This window comes from Schistocerca gregaria, chromosome 7 (genome assembly GCF_023897955.1).
Source record: "Schistocerca gregaria isolate iqSchGreg1 chromosome 7, iqSchGreg1.2, whole genome shotgun sequence".
In the NCBI taxonomy this organism is placed as follows: Eukaryota; Metazoa; Arthropoda; class Insecta; order Orthoptera; family Acrididae; genus Schistocerca; species Schistocerca gregaria.
In genome coordinates, this window is record NC_064926.1 from 20,431,732 (window position 1) to 20,458,218 (window position 26,487).

Below are 26,487 nucleotides of genomic sequence, written 5' to 3' on the forward strand. Positions count from 1 at the left end.
AATACTCTGAAGGTCCACAGATTACAGAATGCCCCCAGATGAGCTTCGGATACTACTACTGGACTTCCAGGAATCGATCAAAGCGTAGACAGTTTGAGACATTACTCCCATGGAGAAAAGTTGGTATGGTCTCTGTTGTATTCAATCCCGATGCAATTTCTGAGCTTCATCAACACTCTGAAGGTCCACAGATTACAGAACGCCTCCAGATATTCTTCGGATGCTACTACTGTTCATCTAGGTATCGATCAAAGCGTAGACAGTTGGAGACATTACTCCCATGGAGAAAAGTTGGCTTGGTGCCTGTTGTATTCAATCCCGATGCAATTTCTGTGTTTCATCAAGACTCTGAATGTCCACAGATTACAGAATGCCCCCAGATGTACGTCGGATACTACTACTGGTCTTCCATTAATCGATCAAAGCGTAGACAGTTTGAGACGTTACTCCCATGGAGAAAAGTCGGCATGGTGTCCGTTGTATTCAATCCCAATGCAATTTCTGTGTTTCATCAATACTCTGAAAGTCCACAGATTACAGAATGCCCCCAGATGTGCTTCGGATGCTACTACTGGTTTCCCAGGAATAGATCAAACCGTAGACAGTTTGAGACATTACTCCCATGGAGAAAAGTCGGCATGGTGCCTGTTGTATGCAATACCGATGCAATTTCTGTGTTTCATCAACTCTCTGAAAGGCCACAGATTACAGAATGCCTCTATATTTGATTCGGATACTACTACTGGTCTTCCAGGAATGTATAAAAACGTAGACAGCTTGAGACATTACTTTCATGGAGAAAAGTTGGCTTGGTGAATGTTGTATTCAATCCCGATGCAATTTCTGTGTTTCATCAAGACTCTGAGTGTCCACAGATTACAGAATGCCCCCAGATGTGCGTCGGATACTACTACTGGTCTTCCAGGAATCGATCAAAGCGTAGACAGTTTGAAACATTACTCCCATGGAGAAAAGTCGGTATGGTGTCTGTTGAATTCAACACCGATGCAATGTCTGTGTTTCATCAATACTCTGAAGGTTCACAGATTACAGAATGGCCCCAGATGTGCGTCGGATACTACTACTGGTCTTCCAAGAATCGATCAAAGCGTAGACAGTTTTAGACATTACTCCCATGGAGAAAAGTCGGTATGGTGTCCGTTGTATTCAATCCCGTTGCAATTTCTGTGTTTCATCAATACTATGAAGGTCCACAGATTACAGAATGCCCCCAGATGTGCGTCGGATACTACTACTGGTCTTCCAGGAATCGATGAAAGCATAGACAGTTTGAGACATTACTTCCACGGACAAAAGTCGGTATGGTATCTGTTGTATTCAATCCCGACGCAATTTCTGTGTTTCATCAATACTCTGAAGGTCCACAGATTACAGAATGCCCCCAGATGTGCGTCGGATACTACTACTGGTCTTCCAGGAATCGATCAAATCGCAGACAATATGAGACATAACTCCCATGGAGAAAAGCCGGTATGGTGTCTGTTGTATTCAATCCCGATGCAATTTGTGTGTTTCATCAATACTTTGAAGGTCCACAGATTACAGATTGCCCCCAGATGTGCGTCGGATACTACTACTGGTCTTCCAGGCATCGATCAAAGCGTAGACAGTTTGAGACATTACTCCCATGGAGAAAAGTCGGTATGGTGTCTGTTGTATTCAAAACCGACGCAATTTGTGTGTTTCATCAATACTCTGAAGGTCCACAGATTACAGAATGCCCCCAGATGTGCGTCGGATACAACTACTGGTCTTCCAGGAATCGATCAAAGCGTAGACAGTTTGAGACATTACTCCCATGGAGAAAAGTTGGTATGGTCTCTGTTGTATTCAATCCCGATGCAATTTCTCAGCTTCATCAACACTCTGAAGGTCAACAGATAACAGAATGCCTCTAGATTTGCTTCGGATACTACTACTGGTCTTCCAGGAATGTATCAAAGCGTAGACAGTTTGAGACATTATTCCCATGGAGAAAAGTAGGCTTGGTGCCTGTTGTATTCAATCTCGATGCAATTTCTGTGTTTCATCAACACTCTGAATGTCCACAGATTACAGAATGCCCCCAGATATGCTTCGGATACAACTACTGGTCTTCCAGGAATCGATCAAAGCGTAGACAGTTTGGGACGTTACTCCCATGGAGAGAAGTCGGCTTGGTGCCTGTTGTATACAATCCCGATGCAATTTCTGTGTTTCATCAATACTCTGAAGTTATACAGATTACAGAATGCCCCCAGATGTGCGTCGGATACTATTACTGGTCTTCCAGGAATCGATCTAATCGTAGACAATTTGAGACATTACTCCCATGGAGAAAAGTCGGTATGGTGTCCGTTGTATTCAATCAGGATGCAATTTCTGGGTTTCATCAATACTCTAAAGCTCCACAGATTACAGAATGCCCCCAGATGTGCGTCGGATACTATTACTGGTCTTCCAGGAATCGATCAAAGCATAGACAGTTTGAGACATTACTCCGATGGAGAAAAGTGGGTATGGTGTCTGTTGTATTCAATCCCGATGCAATTTCTGTGTTTCAATAATACTCTCAAGGTTTACAGGTTACAGAATGCCCCCAGATGTGCGTCGGATACTACTACTGGCCATCCAGGAATCGATCAAAGCGTAGACAGTTTGAGACATTACTCCCATGGAGAAAAGACGGTATGGTGTCTGTTGTATTCAATCCCGATGCAATTTCTGTGCTTCATAAATACTCTGAAGGTCTACAGATTACAGAATGTTCCCAGATGTCCTTCCGATACTACTAAAAGACTTCCAGGAATCGATCACAGCGAAGACAGTTTGAGACATTACTCGCATTGAAGGTAAGTCGGCATGGTGTCTGTTGTATTCAATCCAGATGCAATTTCTGTGTTTCATCAATACTCTGAAGGTCCACAGATTACAGAATGCCCTTAGATGTGCGTCGGATACTACTACTGGTCTTCCAGGAATGGATCAATGCGCAGACAATTTGAGACATAACTCCCATGGAGTAAAGCCGGTATGGTGTCTGTTGTATTCAATCCCGATGCAATTTGTGTGTTTCATCAATACTTTGAAGGTCCACAGATTACAGATTGCCCCCAGATGTGCGTCGGATACTACTACTGGTCTTCCAGGCATCGATCAAAGCGTAGGCAGTTTGAGACATTACTCCCATGGAGAAAAGTTGGTATGGTGCCAGTTGTAATAAATCCCGATTCCATTTCTGCGTTTCATCAGCACTCTGAAGGTCCACAGATTACACAATGAATCCAGATGTGCTTCGGATGCTACTACTGGTTTCCCAGGAATAGATCAAACCGTAGACAGTTAGAGACATTACTCCCATATAGAAAAGTCGGCATGGTGCCTGTTGTATGCAAAACCGATGCAATTTCTGTGTTTCATCAATACTCTGAAGGTCCACAGATTACAGAATGAACCCAGATGTGCGTCGGATACTACTACTGGTCTTCCAGGAATCGATCACAGCGAAGACAGTTTGAGACATTACTCGCATGGAGATAAGTCAGCATGGTGTCTGTTGTATTCAATCCAGATGCAATTTCTGTGTTTCATCAATACTCTGAAGGTCCACAGATTACAGAATGCCCCCAGATGTGCGTCGGATACTACTACTGGTCTTCCAGCAATCGATCAAATCGTAGTGAGTTTGAGACATTACTCCCATGAAGAAAAGTGTGTATGGTGTCTGTTGTATTCAATCCCGATGCAATTCCTATGTTTCATCAATACTCTGAAGGTCCACAGATTACAGAATGCCCCCAGGTGTGCGTCGGATACTACTACTGGTCTTCCAGGAATCGATCAAAGCGCAGACATTTTGAGACATTACTCCCATGGAGAAAAGTCGGTATGGTGTCTGTGGTATTCAATCCCAATGCAATTTCTGTGTTTCATCAATACTCTGAAGGTCCACAGATTACAGAATGCCCCCAGATGTGCGTCGGATACTACTACTGGTCTTAAAGGAATCGATCAAAGCATAGAAAGTTTGAGCCATTACTCCCATGGAGAAAAGTCGGTATGGTGTCCGTTGTATTCAATCCCGATGCAATTTCTGTGTTTCATCAATACTCTAAAGGTCCACAGATTACAGAATGCCCCCAGATGTGCGTCGGATACTATTACTGGTCTTCCAGGAATCGATCAAATCATAGACAGTTTGAGACATTACTCCCATGGGGAAAAGTGGGTATGGTGTCTGTTGTATTCAATCCCGATGCAATTTCTGTGTTTCATCAATACTCGGAAGGTCCACAGATTACAGAATGCCCCCAGATGTGCGTCGGATACTACTACTGGTCTTCCAGGAATTGATCAAAGCGTAGACAGTTTGAGACATTACTCCCATGGAGAAAAGTTGGTATGGTCTCTGTTGTATTCAATCCCGATGCAATTTCTGTGCTTCCTCAACACTCTGAAGGTCCACAGATTACAGAACGCCTCCAGATATTCTTCGGATGCTACTACTGTTCTTCTAGGTATCGATCAAAGCGTAGACAGTTGGAGACATTACTCCCATGGAGTAAAGTTGGCTTGGTGCCTGTTGTATTCAATCCCAATGCAATTTCTGTGTTTCATCAAGACTCTGAGTGTCCACAGATTACAGAATGCCCCCAGATGTGCGTCGGATACTACTACTGGTCTTCCAAGAATCGATCAAAGCGTAGACAGTTTTAGACATTACGCCCATTTAGAAAAGTCGGTATGATGTCCGTTGTATTCAATCCTCTTGCAATATCTGTGTTTCATCAATACTATGAAGGTCCACAGATTACAGAATGCCCCGAGATGTGCGTCGAATACTACTACTGGTCTTCCAGGAATCGATCGAAGCGTAGACAGTTTGAGACATTACTCCCATGGAGAAAAGTCCGTATGGTGTCTGTTGTATTCAATGCCGATGCAATTTTTGTGTTTCATCATTACTTTGAAGGTCCACAGATTACAGAATGCCCCCAGATGTGCGTCGGATACTACTACTGGTCTTCCAGGAATCGGTCAAAGCGTAGACAATTTGAGACATTACTCCCATGGAGAAAAGTCGGTATGGTGTCTGTTGTATTCAATCCCGATGCAATTTCTGTGCTTCATCAATACTCTGAAGGTCTACAGATTGCAGAATGTTCCCAGATGTCCTTCGGATACTACTAAAAGGCTTCCAGGAAACGATCACAGCGAAGACAGTTTGAGACATTACTCGCATGGAGATAAGTCGGCATGGTGTCTGTTGTATTCAATCCAGATGCAATTTCTGTGTTTCATCAATACTCTGAAGGTCCACAGATTACAGAATGCCCCCAGATGTGCTTCGGATACTACTACTGGTCTTCCAGGAATAGATCAAAGCGTAGACAATTTGAGACATTACTCCCATGGAGAAAAGTCGGTATGGTGTCTGTTGTATTCAATCCCGATGCAATTTCTGAGCTTCATCAACACTCTGGAGGTCCACAGATTACAGAACGCCTCCAGATATTCTTCGGATGCTACTACTGTTCTTCTAGGTATCGATCAAAGCGTAGACAGTTGGAGACATTACTCCCATGGAGAAAAGTTGGTATAGTGCCTGTTGTAATAAATTCCGATTCCATTTCTGCGTTTCATCAACACTCTGAAGGTCCACAGATTACAGAATGACTCCAGATACGCTTCGGATGCTACTACTGGTTTCCCAGGAATAGATCAAACCGTAGACAGTTAGAGACATTACTCCCATATAGAAAAGTCGGCATGGTACCTGTTGTATGCAAAACCGATACAATTTCTGTGTTTCATCAACACTCTGAATGTCCACAGATTACAGAATGCCCCCAGATGTGCTTCGGATACTACTACAGGTCTTCCAGGAATCGATCTAAGCGTAGACATTTTGAGACATTACTCCCATGGAGAAAAGTCGGTATGGTGTCCGTTGTATTCAATCAGGATGCAATTTCTGTGTTTCATCAATACTCTAAAGGTCCACAGATTACAGAATGCCCCCAGATGTGCTTCGGATAGTATTACTGGTCTTCCAGGAATCGATCAAAGCATAGACAGTTTGAGACATTACTCCGATGGAGAAAAGTGGGTATGGTGTCTGTTGTATTCAATCCCGATGCAATTTCTGTGTTTCAGTAATACTCTGAAGGTTTACAGGCTACAGAATGCCCCCAGATGTGCGTCGGATACTACTACTGGTCTTCCAGGAATCGATCAAAGCGTAGACAGTTTGAGACATTACTCCCATGGAGAAAAGTCGGTATAGTGTCTGTTGTATTCAATCCCGATGCAATTTCTGTGCTTCATCAATACTCTGAAGGTCTACAGATTGCAGAATGTTCACAGATGTCCTTCGGATACTACTAAAAGACTTCCAGGAAGCGATTACAACGAAGACAGTTTGAGACATTACTCGCATGGAGATAAGTCGGCATGGTGTCTGTTGTATTCAATCCAGATGCAATTTCTGTGTTTCATCAATACTCTGAAGGTCCACAGATTACAGAATGCCCCCAGATGTGCGTCGGATACTACTACTGGTCTTCCAGGAATCGATCAAAGCGTAGACAGTTTGAGACACTACTCCCATGGAGAAAAGTCGGTATGGTGTCTGTGGTATTCAATCCCGATGCAATTTCTGTGTTTCAATAATACTCTAAAGCTCCACAGATTACAGAATGCCCCCAGATGTGCGTCGGATACTATTACTGGTCTTCCAGGAATCGATCAAAGCATAGACAGTTTGAGACATTACTCCGATGGAGAAAAGTGGGTATGGTGTCTGTTGTATTCAATCCCGATGCAATTTCTGTGTTTCAATAATACTCTCAAGGTTTACAGGTTACAGAATGCCCCCAGATGTGCGTCGGATACTACTACTGGCCATCCAGGAATCGATCAAAGCGTAGACAGTTTGAGACATTACTCCCATGGAGAAAAGACGGTATGGTGTCTGTTGTATTCAATCCCGATGCAATTTCTGTGCTTCATAAATACACTGAAGGTCTACAGATTACAGAATGTTCCCAGATGTCCTTCCGATACTACTAAAAGACTTCCAGGAATCGATCACAGCGAAGACAGTTTGAGACATTACTCGCATTGAAGGTAAGTCGGCATGGTGTCTGTTGTATTCAATCCAGATGCAATTTCTGTGTTTCATCAATACTCTGAAGGTCCACAGATTACAGAATGCCCTTAGATGTGCGTCGGATACTACTACTGGTCTTCCAGGAATGGATCAATGCGCAGACAATTTGAGACATAACTCCCATGGAGAAAAGCCGGTATGGTGTCTGTTGTATTCAATCCCGATGCAATTTGTGTGTTTCATCAATACTTTGAAGGTCCACAGATTACAGATTGCCCCCAGATGTGCGTCGGATACTACTACTGGTCTTCCAGGCATCGATCAAAGCGTAGGCAGTTTGAGACATTACTCCCATGGAGAAAAGTTGGTATGGTGCCAGTTGTAATAAATCCCGATTCCATTTCTGCGTTTCATCAGCACTCTGAAGGTCCACAGATTACACAATGAATCCAGATGTGCTTCGGATGCTACTACTGGTTTCCCAGGAATAGATCAAACCGTAGACAGTTAGAGACATTACTCCCATATAGAAAAGTCGGCATGGTGCCTGTTGTATGCAAAACCGATGCAATTTCTGTGTTTCATCAATACTCTGAAGGTCCACAGATTACAGAATGAACCCAGATGTGCGTCGGATACTACTACTGGTCTTCCAGGAATCGATCACAGCGAAGACAGTTTGAGACATTACTCGCATGGAGATAAGTCAGCATGGTGTCTGTTGTATTCAATCCAGATGCAATTTCTGTGTTTCATCAATACTCTGAAGGTCCACAGATTACAGAATGCCCCCAGATGTGCGTCGGATACTACTACTGGTCTTCCAGCAATCGATCAAATCGTAGTGAGTTTGAGACATTACACCCATGAAGAAAAGTGTTTATGGTGTCTGTTGTATTCAATCCCGATGCAATTCCTATGTTTCATCAATACTCTGAAGGTCCACAGATTACAGAATGCCCCCAGGTGTGCGTCGGATACTACTACTGGTCTTCCAGGAATCGATCAAAGCGCAGACATTTTGAGACATTACTCCCATGGAGAAAAGTCGGTATGGTGTCTGTGGTATTCAATCCCGATGCAATTTCTGTGTTTCATCAATACTCTGAAGGTCCACAGATTACAGAATGCCCCCAGATGTGCGTCGGATACTACTACTGGTCTTAAAGGAATCGATCAAAGCATAGGAAGTTTGAGCCATTACTCCCATGGAGAAAAGTCGGTATGGTGTCCGTTGTATTCAATCCCGATGCAATTTCTGTGTTTCATCAATACTCTAAAGGTCCACAGATTACAGAATGCCCCCAGATGTGCGTCGGATACTATTACTGGTCTTCCAGGAATCGATCAAATCATAGACAGTTTGAGACATTACTCCCATGGAGAAAAGTGGGTATGGTGTCTGTTGTATTCAATCCCGATGCAATTTCTGTGTTTCATCAATACTCGGAAGGTCCACAGATTACAGAATGCCCCCAGATGTGCGTCGGATACTACTACTGGTCTTCCAGGAATTGATCAAAGCGTAGACAGTTTGAGACATTACTCCCATGGAGAAAAGTTGGTATGGTCTCTGTTGTATTCAATCCCGATGCAATTTCTGTGCTTCCTCAACACTCTGAAGGTCCACAGATTACAGAACGCCTCCAGATATTCTTCGGATGCTACTACTGTTCTTCTAGGTATCGATCAAAGCGTAGACAGTTGGAGACATTACTCCCATGGAGTAAAGTTGGCTTGGTGCCTGTTGTATTCAATCCCAATGCAATTTCTGTGTTTCATCAAGACTCTGAGTGTCCACAGATTACAGAATGCCCCCAGATGTGCGTCGGATACTACTACTGGTCTTCCAAGAATCGATCAAAGCGTAGACAGTTTTAGACATTACTCCCATGGAGAAAAGTTGGTATGGTCTCTGTTGTATTCAATCCCGATGCAATTTCTCAGCTTCATCAACACTCTGAAGGTCAACAGATTACAGAATGCCTCTAGATTTGCTTCGGATACTACTACTGGTCTTCCAGGAATGTATCAAAGCGTAGACAGTTTGAGACATTATTCCCATGGAGAAAAGTAGGCTTGGTGCCTGTTGTATTCAATCTCGATGCAATTTCTGTGTTTCATCAACACTCTGAATGTCCACAGATTACAGAATGCCCCCAGATATGCTTCGGATACAACTACTGGTCTTCCAGGAATCGATCAAAGCGTAGACAGTTTGGGACGTTACTCCCATGGAGAGAAGTCGGCTTGGTGCCTGTTGTATACAATCCCGATGCAATTTCTGTGTTTCATCAATACTCTGAAGTTATACAGATTACAGAATGCCCCCAGATGTGCGTCGGATACTATTACTGGTCTTCCAGGAATCGATCTAAGCGTAGACAATTTGAGACATTACTCCCATGGAAAAAAGTCGGTATGGTGTCCGTTGTATTCAATCAGGATGCAATTTCTGGGTTTCATCAATACTCTAAAGCTCCACAGATTACAGAATGCCCCCAGATGTGCGTCGGATACTATTACTGGTCTTCCAGGAATCGATCAAAGCATAGACAGTTTGAGACATTACTCCGATGGAGAAAAGTGGGTATGGTGTCTGTTGTATTCAATCCCGATGCAATTTCTGTGTTTCAATAATACTCTCAAGGTTTACAGGTTACAGAATGCCCCCAGATGTGCGTCGGATACTACTACTGGCCATCCAGGAATCGATCAAAGCGTAGACAGTTTGAGACATTACTCCCATGGAGAAAAGACGGTATGGTGTCTGTTGTATTCAATCCCGATGCAATTTCTGTGCTTCATAAATACTCTGAAGGTCTACAGATTACAGAATGTTCCCAGATGTCCTTCCGATACTACTAAAAGACTTCCAGGAATCGATCACAGCGAAGACAGTTTGAGACATTACTCGCATTGAAGGTAAGTCGGCATGGTGTCTGTTGTATTCAATCCAGATGCAATTTCTGTGTTTCAACAATACTCTGAAGGTCCACAGATTACAGAATGCCCTTAGATGTGCGTCGGATACTACTACTGGTCTTCCAGGAATGGATCAATGCGCAGACAATTTGAGACATAACTCCCATGGAGAAAAGCCGGTATGGTGTCTGTTGTATTCAATCCCGATGCAATTTGTGTGTTTCATCAATACTTTGAAGGTCCACAGATTACAGATTGCCCCCAGATGTGCGTCGGATACTACTACTGGTATTCCAGGCATCGATCAAAGCGTAGGCAGTTTGAGACATTACTCCCATGGAGAAAAGTTGGTATGGTGCCAGTTGTAATAAATCCCGATTCCATTTCTGCGTTTCATCAGCACTCTGAAGGTCCACAGATTACACAATGAATATAGATGTGCTTCGGATGCTACTACTGGTTTCCCAGGAATAGATCAAACCGTAGACAGTTAGAGACATTACTCCCATATAGAAAAGTCGGCATGGTGCGTGTTGTATGCAAAACCGATGCAATTTCTGTGTTTCATCAATACTCTGAAGGTCCACAGATTACAGAATGAACCCAGATGTGCGTCGGATACTACTACTGGTCTTCCAGGAATCGATCACAGCGAAGACAGTTTGAGACATTACTCGCATGGAGATAAGTCAGCATGGTGTCTGTTGTATTCAATCCAGATGCAATTTCTGTGTTTCATCAATACTCTGAAGGTCCACAGATTACAGAATGCCCCCAGATGTGCGTCGGATACTACTACTGGTCTTCCAGCAATCGATCAAATCGTAGTGAGTTTGAGACATTACTCCCATGAAGAAAAGTGTGTATGGTGTCTGTTGTATTCAATCCCGATGCAATTCCTATGTTTCATCAATACTCTGAAGGTCCACAGATTACAGAATGCCCCCAGGTGTGCGTCGGATACTACTACTGGTCTTCCAGGAATCGATCAAAGCGCAGACATTTTGAGACATTACTCCCATGGAGAAAAGTCGGTATGGTGTCTGTGGTATTCAATCCCGATGCAATTTCTGTGTTTCATCAATACTCTGAAGGTCCACAGATTACAGAATGCCCCCAGATGTGCGTCGGATACTACTACTGGTCTTAAAGGAATCGATCAAAGCATAGAAAGTTTGAGCCATTACTCCCATGGAGAAAAGTCGGTATGGTGTCCGTTGTATTCAATCCCGATGCAATTTCTGTGTTTCATCAATACTCTAAAGGTCCACAGATTACAGAATGCCCCCAGATGTGCGTCGGATACTATTACTGGTCTTCCAGGAATCGATCAAATCATAGACAGTTTGAGACATTACTCCCATGGAGAAAAGTGGGTATGGTGTCTGTTGTATTCAATCCCGATGCAATTTCTGTGTTTCATCAATACTCGGAAGGTCCACAGATTACAGAATGCCCCCAGATGTGCGTCGGATACTACTACTGGTCTTCCAGGAATTGATCAAAGCGTAGACAGTTTGAGACATTACTCCCATGGAGAAAAGTTTGTATGGTCTCTGTTGTATTCAATCCCGATGCAATTTCTGTGCTTCCTCAACACTCTGAAGGTCCACAGATTACAGAACGCCTCCAGATATTCTTCGGATGCTACTACTGTTCTTCTAGGTATCGATCAAAGCGTAGACAGTTGGAGACATTACTCCCATGGAGTAAAGTTGGCTTGGTGCCTGTTGTATTCAATCCCAATGCAATTTCTGTGTTTCATCAAGACTCTGAGTGTCCACAGATTACAGAATGCCCCCAGATGTGCGTCGGATACTACTACTGGTCTTCCAAGAATCGATCAAAGCGTAGACAGTTTTAGACATTACGCCCATGGAGAAAAGTCGGTATGATGTCCGTTGTATTCAATCCTCTTGCAATATCTGTGTTTCATCAATACTATGAAGGTCCACAGATTACAGAATGCCCCGAGATGTGCGTCGAATACTACTACTGGTCTTCCAGGAATCGATCGAAGCGTAGACAGTTTGAGACATTACTCCCATGGAGAAAAGTCCGTATGGTGTCTGTTGTATTCAATGCCGATGCAATTTTTGTGTTTCATCAATACTTTGAAGGTCCACAGATTACAGAATGCCCCCAGATGTGCGTCGGATACTACTACTGGTCTTCCAGGAATCGGTCAAAGCGTAGACAATTTGAGACATTACTCCCATGGAGAAAAGTCGGTATGGTGTCTGTTGTATTCAATCCCGATGCAATTTCTGTGCTTCATCAATACTCTGAAGGTCTACAGATTGCAGAATGTTCCCAGATGTCCTTCGGATACTACTAAAAGGCTTCCAGGAAACGATCACAGCGAAGACAGTTTGAGACATTACTCGCATGGAGATAAGTCGGCATGGTGTCTGTTGTATTCAATCCAGATGCAATTTCTGTGTTTCATCAATACTCTGAAGGTCCACAGATTACAGAATGCCCCCAGATGTGCTTCGGATACTACTACTGGTCTTCCAGGAATAGATCAAAGCGTAGACAATTTGAGACATTACTCCCATGGAGAAAAGTCGGTATGGTGTCTGTTGTATTCAATCCCGATGCAATTTCTGAGCTTCATCAACACTCTGGAGGTCCACAGATTACAGAACGCCTCCAGATATTCTTCGGATGCTACTACTGTTCTTCTAGGTATCGATCAAAGCGTAGAAAGTTGGAGACATTACTCCCATGGAGAAAAGTTGGTATAGTGCCTGTTGTAATAAATTCCGATTCCATTTCTGCGTTTCATCAACACTCTGAAGGTCCACAGATTACAGAATGACTCCAGATACGCTTCGGATGCTACTACTGGTTTCCCAGGAATAGATCAAACCGTAGACAGTTAGAGACATTACTCCCATATAGAAAAGTCGGCATGGTACCTGTTGTATGCAAAACCGATACAATTTCTGTGTTTCATCAACACTCTGAATGTCCACAGATTACAGTATGCCCCCAGATGTGCTTCGGATACTACTACTGGTCTTCCAGGAATCGATCTAAGCGTAGACATTTTGAGACATTACTCCCATGGAGAAAAGTCGGTATGGTGTCCGTTGTATTCAATCAGGATGCAATTTCTGTGTTTCATCAATACTCTAAAGGTCCACAGATTACAGAATGCCCCCAGATGTGCTTCGGATAGTATTACTGGTCTTCCAGGAATCGATCAAAGCATAGACAGTTTGAGACATTACTCCGATGGAGAAAAGTGGGTATGGTGTCTGTTGTATTCAATCCCGATGCAATTTCTGTGTTTCAGTAATACTCTGAAGGTTTACAGGCTACAGAATGCCCCCAGATGTGCGTCGGATACTACTACTGGTCTTCCAGGAATCGATCAAAGCGTAGACAGTTTGAGACATTACTCCCATGGAGAAAAGTCGGTATAGTGTCTGTTGTATTCAATCCCGATGCAATTTCTGTGCTTCATCAATACTCTGAAGGTCTACAGATTGCAGAATGTTCACAGATGTCCTTCGGATACTACTAAAAGACTTCCAGGAAACGATTACAACGAAGACAGTTTGAGACATTACTCGCATGGAGATAAGTCGGCATGGTGTCTGTTGTATTCAATCCAGATGCAATTTCTGTGTTTCATCAATACTCTGAAGGTCCACAGATTACAGAATGCCCCCAGATGTGCGTCGGATACTACTACTGGTCTTCCAGGAATCGATCAAAGCGTAGACAGTTTGAGACACTACTCCCATGGAGAAAAGTCGGTATGGTGTCTGTGGTATTCAATCCCGATGCAATTTCTGTGTTTCAATAATACTCTAAAGCTCCACAGATTACAGAATGCCCCCAGATGTGCGTCGGATACTATTACTGGTCTTCCAGGAATCGATCAAAGCATAGACAGTTTGAGACATTACTCCGATGGAGAAAAGTGGGTATGGTGTCTGTTGTATTCAATCCCGATGCAATTTCTGTGTTTCAATAATACTCTCAAGGTTTACAGGTTACAGAATGCCCCCAGATGTGCGTCGGATACTACTACTGGCCATCCAGGAATCGATCAAAGCGTAGACAGTTTGAGACATTACTCCCATGGAGAAAAGACGGTATGGTGTCTGTTGTATTCAATCCCGATGCAATTTCTGTGCTTCATAAATACTCTGAAGGTCTACAGATTACAGAATGTTCCCAGATGTCCTTCCGATACTACTAAAAGACTTCCAGGAATCGATCACAGCGAAGACAGTTTGAGACATTACTCGCATTGAAGGTAAGTCGGCATGGTGTCTGTTGTATTCAATCCAGATGCAATTTCTGTGTTTCATCAATACTCTGAAGGTCCACAGATTACAGAATGCCCTTAGATGTGCGTCGGATACTACTACTGGTCTTCCAGGAATGGATCAATGCGCAGACAATTTGAGACATAACTCCCATGGAGAAAAGCCGGTATGGTGTCTGTTGTATTCAATCCCGATGCAATTTGTGTGTTTCATCAATACTTTGAAGGTCCACAGATTACAGATTGCCCCCAGATGTGCGTCGGATACTACTACTGGTCTTCCAGGCATCGATCAAAGCGTAGGCAGTTTGAGACATTACTCCCATGGAGAAAAGTTGGTATGGTGCCAGTTGTAATAAATCCCGATTCCATTTCTGCGTTTCATCAGCACTCTGAAGGTCCACAGATTACACAATGAATCCAGATGTGCTTCGGATGCTACTACTGGTTTCCCAGGAATAGATCAAACCGTAGACAGTTAGAGACATTACTCCCATATAGAAAAGTCGGCATGGTGCCTGTTGTATGCAAAACCGATGCAATTTCTGTGTTTCATCAATACTCTGAAGGTCCACAGATTACAGAATGAACCCAGATGTGCGTCGGATACTACTACTGGTCTTCCAGGAATCGATCACAGCGAAGACAGTTTGAGACATTACTCGCATGGAGATAAGTCAGCATGGTGTCTGTTGTATTCAATCCAGATGCAATTTCTGTGTTTCATCAATACTCTGAAGGTCCACAGATTACAGAATGCCCCCAGATGTGCGTCGGATACTACTACTGGTCTTCCAGCAATCGATCAAATCGTAGTGAGTTTGAGACATTACTCCCATGAAGAAAAGTGTGTATGGTGTCTGTTGTATTCAATCCCGATGCAATTCCTATGTTTCATCAATACTCTGAAGGTCCACAGATTACAGAATGCCCCCAGGTGTGCGTCGGATACTACTACTGGTCTTCCAGGAATCGATCAAAGCGCAGACATTTTGAGACATTACTCCCATGGAGAAAAGTCGGTATGGTGTCTGTGGTATTCAATCCCGATGCAATTTCTGTGTTTCATCAATACTCTGAAGGTCCACAGATTACAGAATGCCCCCAGATGTGCGTCGGATACTACTACTGGTCTTAAAGGAATCGATCAAAGCATAGAAAGTTTGAGCCATTACTCCCATGGAGAAAAGTCGGTATGGTGTCCGTTGTATTCAATCCCGATGCAATTTCTGTGTTTCATCAATACTCTAAAGGTCCACAGATTACAGAATGCCCCCAGATGTGCGTCGGATACTATTACTGGTCTTCCAGGAATCGATCAAATCATAGACAGTTTGAGACATTACTCCCATGGAGAAAAGTGGGTATGGTGTCTGTTGTATTCAATCCCGATGCAATTTCTGTGTTTCATCAATACTCGGAAGGTCCACAGATTACAGAATGCCCCCAGATGTGCGTCGGATACTACTACTGGTCTTCCAGGAATTGATCAAAGCGTAGACAGTTTGAGACATTACTCCCATGGAGAAAAGTTGGTATGGTCTCTGTTGTATTCAATCCCGATGCAATTTCTGTGCTTCCTCAACACTCTGAAGGTCCACAGATTACAGAACGCCTCCAGATATTCTTCGGATGCTACTACTGTTCTTCTAGGTATCGATCAAAGCGTAGACAGTTGGAGACATTACTCCCATGGAGTAAAGTTGGCTTGGTGCCTGTTGTATTCAATCCCAATGCAATTTCTGTGTTTCATCAAGACTCTGAGTGTCCACAGATTACAGAATGCCCCCAGATGTGCGTCGGATACTACTACTGGTCTTCCAAGAATCGATCAAAGCGTAGACAGTTTTAGACATTACTCCCATGGAGAAAAGTTGGTATGGTCTCTGTTGTATTCAATCCCGATGCAATTTCTCAGCTTCATCAACACTCTGAAGGTCAACAGATTACAGAATGCCTCTAGATTTGCTTCGGATACTACTACTGGTCTTCCAGGAATGTATCAAAGCGTAGACAGTTTGAGACATTATTCCCATGGAGAAAAGTAGACTTGGTGCCTGTTGTATTCAATCTCGATGCAATTTCTGTGTTTCATCAACACTCTGAATGTCCACAGATTACAGAATGCCCCCAGATATGCTTCGGATACAACTACTGGTCTTCCAGGAATCGATCAAAGCGTAGACAGTTTGGGACGTTACTCCCATGGAGAGAAGTCGGCTTGGTGCCTGTTGTATACAATCCCGATGCAATTTCTGTGTTTCATCAATACTCTGAAGTTATACAGATTACAGAATGCCCCCAGATGTGCGTCGGATACTATTACTGGTCTTCCAGGAATCGATCTAAGCGTAGACAATTTGAGACATTACTCCCATGGAGAAAAGTCGGTATGGTGTCCGTTGTATTCAATCAGGATGCAATTTCTGGGTTTCATCAATACTCTAAAGCTCCACAGATTACAGAATGCCCCCAGATGTGCGTCGGATACTATTACTGGTCTTCCAGGAATCGATCAAAGCATAGACAGTTTGAGACATTACTCCGATGGAGAAAAGTTTGTATGGTGTCTGTTGTATTCAATCCCGATGCAATTTCTGTGTTTCAATAATACTCTCAAGGTTTACAGGTTACAGAATGCCCCCAGATGTGCGTCGGATACTACTACTGGCCATCCAGGAATCGATCAAAGCGTAGACAGTTTGAGACATTACTCCCATGGAGAAAAGACGGTATGGTGTCTGTTGTATTCAATCCCGATGCAATTTCTGTGCTTCATAAATACTCTGAAGGTCTACAGATTACAGAATGTTCCCAGATGTCCTTCCGATACTACTAAAAGACTTCCAGGAATCGATCACAGCGAAGACAGTTTGAGACATTACTCGCATTGAAGGTAAGTCGGCATGGTGTCTGTTGTATTCAATCCAGATGCAATTTCTGTGTTTCATCAATACTCTGAAGGTCCACAGATTACAGAATGCCCTTAGATGTGCGTCGTATACTACTACTGGTCTTCCAGGAATGGATCAATGCGCAGACAATTTGAGACATAACTCCCATGGAGAAAAGCCGGTATGGTGTCTGTTGTATTCAATCCCGATGCAATTTGTGTGTTTCATCAATACTTTGAAGGTCCACAGATTACAGATTGCCCCCAGATGTGCGTCGGATACTACTACTGGTCTTCCAGGCATCGATCAAAGCGTAGGCAGTTTGAGACATTACTCCCATGGAGAAAAGTTGGTATGGTGCCAGTTGTAATAAATCCCGATTCCATTTCTGCGTTTCATCAGCACTCTGAAGGTCCACAGATTACACAATGAATCCAGATGTGCTTCGGATGCTACTACTGGTTTCCCAGGAATAGATCAAACCGTAGACAGTTAGAGACATTACTCCCATATAGAAAAGTCGGCATGGTGCCTGTTGTATGCAAAACCGATGCAATTTCTCTGTTTCATCAATACTCTGAAGGTCCACAGATTACAGAATGAACCCAGATGTGCGTCGGATACTACTACTGGTCTTCCAGGAATCGATCACAGCGAAGACAGTTTGAGACATTACTCGCATGGAGATAAGTCAGCATGGTGTCTGTTGTATTCAATCCAGATGCAATTTCTGTGTTTCATCAATACTCTGAAGGTCCACAGATTACAGAATGCCCCCAGATGTGCGTCGGATACTACTACTGGTCTTCCAGCAATCGATCAAATCGTAGTGAGTTTGAGACATTACTCCCATGAAGAAAAGTGTGTATGGTGTCTGTTGTATTCAATCCCGATGCAATTCCTATGTTTCATCAATACTCTGAAGGTCCACAGATTACAGAATGCCCCCAGGTGTGCGTCGGATACTACTACTGGTCATCCAGGAATCGATCAAAGCGCAGACATTTTGAGACATTACTCCCATGGAGAAAAGTCGGTATGGTGTCTGTGGTATTCAATCCCGATGCAATTTCTGTGTTTCATCAATACTCTGAAGGTCCACAGATTACAGAATGCCCCCAGATGTGCGTCGGATACTACTACTGGTCTTAAAGGAATCGATCAAAGCATAGAAAGTTTGAGCCATTACTCCCATGGAGAAAAGTCGGTATGGTGTCCGTTGTATTCAATCCCGATGCAATTTCTGTGTTTCATCAATACTCTAAAGGTCCACAGATTACAGAATGCCCCCAGATGTGCGTCGGATACTATTACTGGTCTTCCAGGAATCGATCAAATCATAGACAGTTTGAGACATTACTCCCATGGAGAAAAGTGGGTATGGTGTCTGTTGTATTCAATCCCGATGCAATTTCTGTGTTTCATCAATACTCGGAAGGTCCACAGATTACAGAATGCCCCCAGATGTGCGTCGGATACTACTACTGGTCTTCCAGGAATTGATCAAAGCGTAGACAGTTTGAGACATTACTCCCATTTAGAAAAGTTGGTATGGTCTCTGTTGTATTCAATCCCGATGCAATTTCTGTGCTTCCTCAACACTCTGAAGGTCCACAGATTACAGAACGCCTCCAGATATTCTTCGGATGCTACTACTGTTCTTCTAGGTATCGATCAAAGCGTAGACAGTTGGAGACATTACTCCCATGGAGTAAAGTTGGCTTGGTGCCTGTTGTATTCAATCCCAATGCAATTTCTGTGTTTCATCAAGACTCTGAGTGTCCACAGATTACAGAATGCCCCCAGATGTGCGTCGGATACTACTACTGGTCTTCCAAGTATCGATCAAAGCGTAGACAGTTTTAGACATTACGCCCATGGAGAAAAGTCGGTATGATGTCCGTTGTATTCAATCCTCTTGCAATATCTGTGTTTCATCAATACTATGAAGGTCCACAGATTACAGAATGCCCCGAGATGTGCGTCGAATACTACTACTGGTCTTCCAGGAATCGATCGAAGCGTAGACAGTTTGAGACATTACTCCCATGGAGAAAAGTCCGTATGGTGTCTGTTGTATTCAATGCCGATGCAATTTTTGTGTTTCATCAATACTTTGAAGGTCCACAGATTACAGAATGCCCCCAGATGTGCGTCGGATACTACTACTGGTCTTCCAGGAATCGGTCAAAGCGTAGACAATTTGAGACATTACTCCCATGGAGAAAAGTCGGTATGGTGTCTGTTGTATTCAATCCCGATGCAATTTCTGTGCTTCATCAATACTCTGAAGGTATACAGATTGCAGAATGTTCCCAGATGTCCTTCGGATACTACTAAAAGGCTTCCAGGAAACGATCACAGCGAAGACAGTTTGAGACATTACTCGCATTGAAGGTAAGTCGGCATGGTGTCTGTTGTATTCAATCCAGATGCAATTTCTGTGTTTCATCAATACTCTGAAGGTCCACAGATTACAGAATGCCCTTAGATGTGCGTCGGATACTACTACTGGTCTTCCAGGAATGGATCAATGCGCAGACAATTTGAGACATAACTCCCATGGAGAAAAGCCGGTATGGTGTCTGTTGTATTCAATCCCGATGCAATTTGTGTGTTTCATCAATACTTTGAAGGTCCACAGATTACAGATTGCCCCCAGATGTGCGTCGGATACTACTACTGGTCTTCCAGGCATCGATCAAAGCGTAGGCAGTTTGAGACATTACTCCCATGGAGAAAAGTTGGTATGGTGCCAGTTGTAATAAATCCCGATTCCATTTCTGCGTTTCATCAGCACTCTGAAGGTCCACAGATTACACAATGAATCCAGATGTGCTTCGGATGCTACTACTGGTTTCCCAGGAATAGATCAAACCGTAGACAGTTAGAGACATTACTCCCATATAGAAAAGTCGGCATGGTGCCTGTTGTATGCAAAACCGATGCAATTTCTGTGTTTCATCAATACTCTGAAGGTCCACAGATTACAGAATGAACCCAGATGTGCGTCGGATACTACTACTGGTCTTCCAGGAATCGATCACAGCGAAGACAGTTTGAGACATTACTCGCATGGAGATAAGTCAGCATGGTGTCTGTTGTATTCAATCCAGATGCAATTTCTGTGTTTCATCAATACTCTGAAGGTCCACAGATTACAGAATGCCCCCAGATGTGCGTCGGATACTACTACTGGTCTTCCAGCAATCGATCAAATCGTAGTGAGTTTGAGACATTACTCCCATGAAGAAAAGTGTGTATGGTGTCTGTTGTATTCAATCCCGATGCAATTCCTATGTTTCATCAATACTCTGAAGGTCCACAGATTACAGAATGCCCCCAGGTGTGCGTCGGATACTACTACTGGTCTTCCAGGAATCGATCAAAGCGCAGACATTTTGAGACATTACTCCCATGGAGAAAAGTCGGTATGGTGTCTGTGGTATTCAATCCCGATGCAATTTCTGTGTTTCATCAATACTCTGAAGGTCCACAGATTACAGAATGCCCCCAGATGTGCGTCGGATACTACTACTGGTCTTAAAGGAATCGATCAAAGCATAGAAAGTTTGAGCCATTACTCCCATGGAGAAAAGTCGGTATGGTGTCCGTTGTATTCAATCCCGATGCAATTTCTGTGTTTCATCAATACTCTAAAGGTCCACAGATTACAGAATGCCCCCAGATGTGCGTCGGATACTATTACTGGTCTTCCAGGAATCGATCAAATCATAGACAGTTTGAGACATTACTCCCATGGAGAAAAGTGGGTATGGTGTCTGTTGTATTCAATCCCGATGCAATTTCTGTGTTTCATCAATACTCGGAAGGTCCACAGATTACAGAATGCCCCCAGATGTGCGTCGGATACTACTACTGGTCTTCCAGGAATTGATCAAAGCGTAGACAGTTTGAGACATTACTCCCATTTAGAAAAGTTGGTATGGTCTCTGTTGTATTCAATCCCGATGCAATTTCTGTGCTTCCTCAACACTCTGAAGGTCCACAGATTACAGAACGCCTCCAGATATTCTTCGGATGCTACTACTGTTCTTCTAGGTATCGATCAAAGCGTAGACAGTTGGAGACATTACTCCCATGGAGTAAAGTTGGCTTGGTGCCTGTTGTATTCAATCCCAATGCAATTTCTGTGTTTCATCAAGACTCTGAGTGTCCACAGATTACAGAATGCCCCCAGATGTGCGTCGGATACTACTACTGGTCTTCCAAGTATCGATCAAAGCGTAGACAGTTTTAGACATTACGCCCATGGAGAAAAGTCGGTATGATGTCCGTTGTATTCAATCCTCTTGCAATATCTGTGTTTCATCAATACTATGAAGGTCCACAGATTACAGAATGCCCCGAGATGTGCGTCGAATACTACTACTGGTCTTCCAGGAATCGATCGAAGCGTAGACAGTTTGAGACATTACTCCCATGGAGAAAAGTCCGTATGGTGTCTGTTGTATTCAATGCCGATGCAATTTTTGTGTTTCATCAATACTTTGAAGGTCCACAGATTACAGAATGCCCCCAGATGTGCGTCGGATACTACTACTGGTCTTCCAGGAATCGGTCAAAGCGTAGACAATTTGAGACATTACTCCCATGGAGAAAAGTCGGTATGGTGTCTGTTGTATTCAATCCCGATGCAATTTCTGTGCTTCATCAATACTCTGAAGGTATACAGATTGCAGAATGTTCCCAGATGTCCTTCGGATACTACTAAAAGGCTTCCAGGAAACGATCACAGCGAAGACAGTTTGAGACATTACTCGCATGGAGATAAGTCGGCATGGTGTCTGTTGTATTCAATCCAGATGCAATTTCTGTGTTTCATCAATACTCTGAAGGTCCACAGATTACAGAATGCCCCCAGATGTGCTTCGGATACTACTACTGGTCTTCCAGGAATAGATCAAAGCGTAGACAATTTGAGACATTACTCCCATGGAGAAAAGTCGGTATGGTGTCTGTTGTATTCAATCCCGATGCAATTTCTGATCTTCATCAACACTCTGGAGGTCCACAGATTACAGAACGCCTCCAGATATTCTTCGGATGCTACTACTGTTCTTCTAGGTATCGATCAAAGCGTAGACAGTTGGAGACATTACTCCCATGGAGAAAAGTTGGTATAGTGCCTGTTGTAATAAATTCCGATTCCATTTCTGCGTTTCATCAACACTCTGAAGGTCCACAGATTACAGAATGACTCCAGATACGCTTCGGATGCTACTACTGGTTTCCCAGGAATAGATCAAACCGTAGACAGTTAGAGACATTACTCCCATATAGAAAAGTCGGCATGGTACCTGTTGTATGCAAAACCGATACAGTTTCTGTGTTTCATCAACACTCTGAATGTCCACAGATTACAGAATGCCCCCAGATGTGCTTCGGATACTACTACTGGTCTTCCAGGAATCGATCTAAGCGTAGACATTTTGAGACATTACTCCCATGGAGAAAAGTCGGTATGGTGTCCGTTGTATTCAATCAGGATGCAATTTCTGTGTTTCATCAATACTCTAAAGGTCCACAGATTACAGAATGCCCCCAGATGTGCTTCGGATAGTATTACTGGTCTTCCAGGAATCGATCAAAGCATAGACAGTTTGAGACATTACTCCGATGGAGAAAAGTGGGTATGGTGTCTGTTGTATTCAATCCCGATGCAATTTCTGTGTTTCAGTAATACTCTGAAGGTTTACAGGCTACAGAATGCCCCCAGATGTGCGTCGGATACTACTACTGGTCTTCCAGGAATCGATCAAAGCGTAGACAGTTTGAGACATTACTCCCATGGAGAAAAGTCGGTATAGTGTCTGTTGTATTCAATCCCGATGCAATTTCTGTGCTTCATCAATACTCTGAAGGTCTACAGATTGCAGAATGTTCACAGATGTCCTTCGGATACTACTAAAAGACTTCCAGGAAACGATTACAACGAAGACAGTTTGAGACATTACTCGCATGGAGATAAGTCGGCATGGTGTCTGTTGTATTCAATCCAGATGCAATTTCTGTGTTTCATCAATACTCTGAAGGTCCACAGATTACAGAATGCCCCCAGATGTGCGTCGGATACTACTACTGGTCTTCCAGGAATCGATCAAAGCGTAGACAGTTTGAGACACTACTCCCATGGAGAAAAGTCGGTATGGTGTCTGTGGTATTCAATCCCGATGCAATTTCTGTGTTTCAATAATACTCTAAAGCTCCACAGATTACAGAATGCCCCCAGATGTGCGTCGGATACTATTACTGGTCTTCCAGGAATCGATCAAAGCATAGACAGTTTGAGACATTACTCCGATGGAGAAAAGTGGGTATGGTGTCTGTTGTATTCAATCCCGATGCAATTTCTGTGTTTCAATAATACTCTCAAGGTTTACAGGTTACAGAATGCCCCCAGATGTGCGTCGGATACTACTACTGGCCATCCAGGAATCGATCAAAGCGTAGACAGTTTGAGACATTACTCCCATGGAGAAAAGACGGTATGGTGTCTGTTGTATTCAATCCCGATGCAATTTCTGTGCTTCATAAATACTCTGAAGGTCTACAGATTACAGAATGTTCCCAGATGTCCTTCCGATACTACTAAAAGACTTCCAGGAATCGATCACAGCGAAGACAGTTTGAGACATTACTCGCATTGAAGGTAAGTCGGCATGGTGTCTGTTGTATTCAATCCAGATGCAATTTCTGTGTTTCATCAATACTCTGAAGGTCCACAGATTACAGAATGCCCTTAGATGTGCGTCGGATACTACTACTGGTCTTCCAGGAATGGATCAATGCGCAGACAATTTGAGACATAACTCCCATGGAGAAAAGCCGGTATGGTGTCTGTTGTATTCAATCCCGATGCAATTTGTGTGTTTCATCAATACTTTGAAGGTCCACAGATTACAGATTGCCCCCAGATGTGCGTCGGATACTACTACTGGTCTTCCAGGCATCGATCAAAGCGTAGGCAGTTTGAGACATTACTCCCATGGAGAAAAGTTGGTATGGTGCCAGTTGTAATAAATCCCGATTCCATTTCTGCGTTTCATCAGCACTCTGAAGGTCCACAGATTACACAATGAATCCAGATGTGCTTCGGATGCTACTACTGGTTTCCCAGGAATAGATCAAACCGTAGACAGTTAGAGACATTACTCCCATATAGAAAAGTCGGCATGGTGCGTGTTGTATGCAAAACCGATGCAATTTCTGTGTTTCATCAATACTCTGAAGGTCCACAGATTACAGAATGAACCCAGATGTGCGTCGGATACTACTACTGGTCTTCCAGGAATCGATCACAGCGAAGACAGTTTGAGACATTACTCGCATGGAGATAAGTCAGCATGGTGTATGTTGTATTCAATCCAGATGCAATTTCTGTGTTTCATAAATACTCTGAAGGTCCACAGATTACAGAATGCCCCCAGATGTGCGTCGGATACTACTACTGGTCTTCCAGCAATCGATCAAATCGTAGTGAGTTTGAGACATTACTCCCATGAAGAAAAGTGTGTATGGTGTCTGTTGTATTCAATCCCGATGCAATTCCTATGTTTCATCAATACTCTGAAGGTCCACAGATTACAGAATGCCCCCAGGTGTGCGTCGGATACTACTACTGGTCTTCCAGGAATCGATCAAAGCGCAGACATTTTGAGACATTACTCCCATGGAGAAAAGTCGGTATGGTGTCTGTGGTATTCAATCCCGATGCAATTTCTGTGTTTCATCAATACTCTGAAGGTCCACAGATTACAGAATGCCCCCAGATGTGCGTCGGATACTACTACTGGTCTTAAAGGAATCGACCAAAGCATAGAAAGTTTGAGCCATTACTCCCATGGAGAAAAGTCGGTATGGTGTCCGTTGTATTCAATCCCGATGCAATTTCTGTGTTTCATCAATACTCTAAAGGTCCACAGATTACAGAATGCCCCCAGATGTGCGTCGGATACTATTACTGGTCTTCCAGGAATCGATCAAATCATAGACAGTTTGAGACATTACTCCCATGGAGAAAAGTGGGTATGGTGTCTGTTGTATTCAATCCCGATGCAATTTCTGTGTTTCATCAATACTCGGAAGGTCCACAGATTACAGAATGCCCCCAGATGTGCGTCGGATACTACTACTGGTCTTCCAGGAATTGATCAAAGCGTAGACAGTTTGAGACATTACTCCCATGGAGAAAAGTTGGTATGGTCTCTGTTGTATTCAATCCCGATGCAATTTCTGTGCTTCCTCAACACTCTGAAGGTCCACAGATTACAGAACGCCTCCAGATATTCTTCGGATGCTACTACTGTTCTTCTAGGTATCGATCAAAGCGTAGACAGTTGGAGACATTACTCCCATGGAGTAAAGTTGGCTTGGTGCCTGTTGTATTCAATCCCAATGCAATTTCTGTGTTTCATCAAGACTCTGAGTGTCCACAGATTACAGAATGCCCCCAGATGTGCGTCGGATACTACTACTGGTCTTCCAAGAATCGATCAAAGCGTAGACAGTTTTAGACATTACGCCCATGGAGAAAAGTCGGTATGATGTCCGTTGTATTCAATCCTCTTGCAATATCTGTGTTTCATCAATACTATGAAGGTCCACAGATTACAGAATGCCCCGAGATGTGCGTCGAATACTACTACTGGTCTTCCAGGAATCGATCGAAGCGTAGACAGTTTGAGACATTACTCCCATGGAGAAAAGTCCGTATGGTGTCTGTTGTATTCAATGCCGATGCAATTTTTGTGTTTCATCAATACTTTGAAGGTCCACAGATTACAGAATGCCCCCAGATGTGCGTCGGATACTACTACTGGTCTTCCAGGAATCGGTCAAAGCGTAGACAATTTGAGACATTACTCCCATGGAGAAAAGTCGGTATGGTGTCTGTTGTATTCAATCCCGATGCAATTTCTGTGCTTCATCAATACTCTGAAGGTCTACAGATTGCAGAATGTTCCCAGATGTCCTTCGGATACTACTAAAAGGCTTCCAGGAAACGATCACAGCGAAGACAGTTTGAGACATTACTCGCATGGAGATAAGTCGGCATGGTGTCTGTTGTATTCAATCCAGATGCAATTTCTGTGTTTCATCAATACTCTGAAGGTCCACAGATTACAGAATGCCCCCAGATGTGCTTCGGATACTACTACTGGTCTTCCAGGAATAGATCAAAGCGTAGACAATTTGAGACATTACTCCCATGGAGAAAAGTCGGTATGGTGTCTGTTGTATTCAAT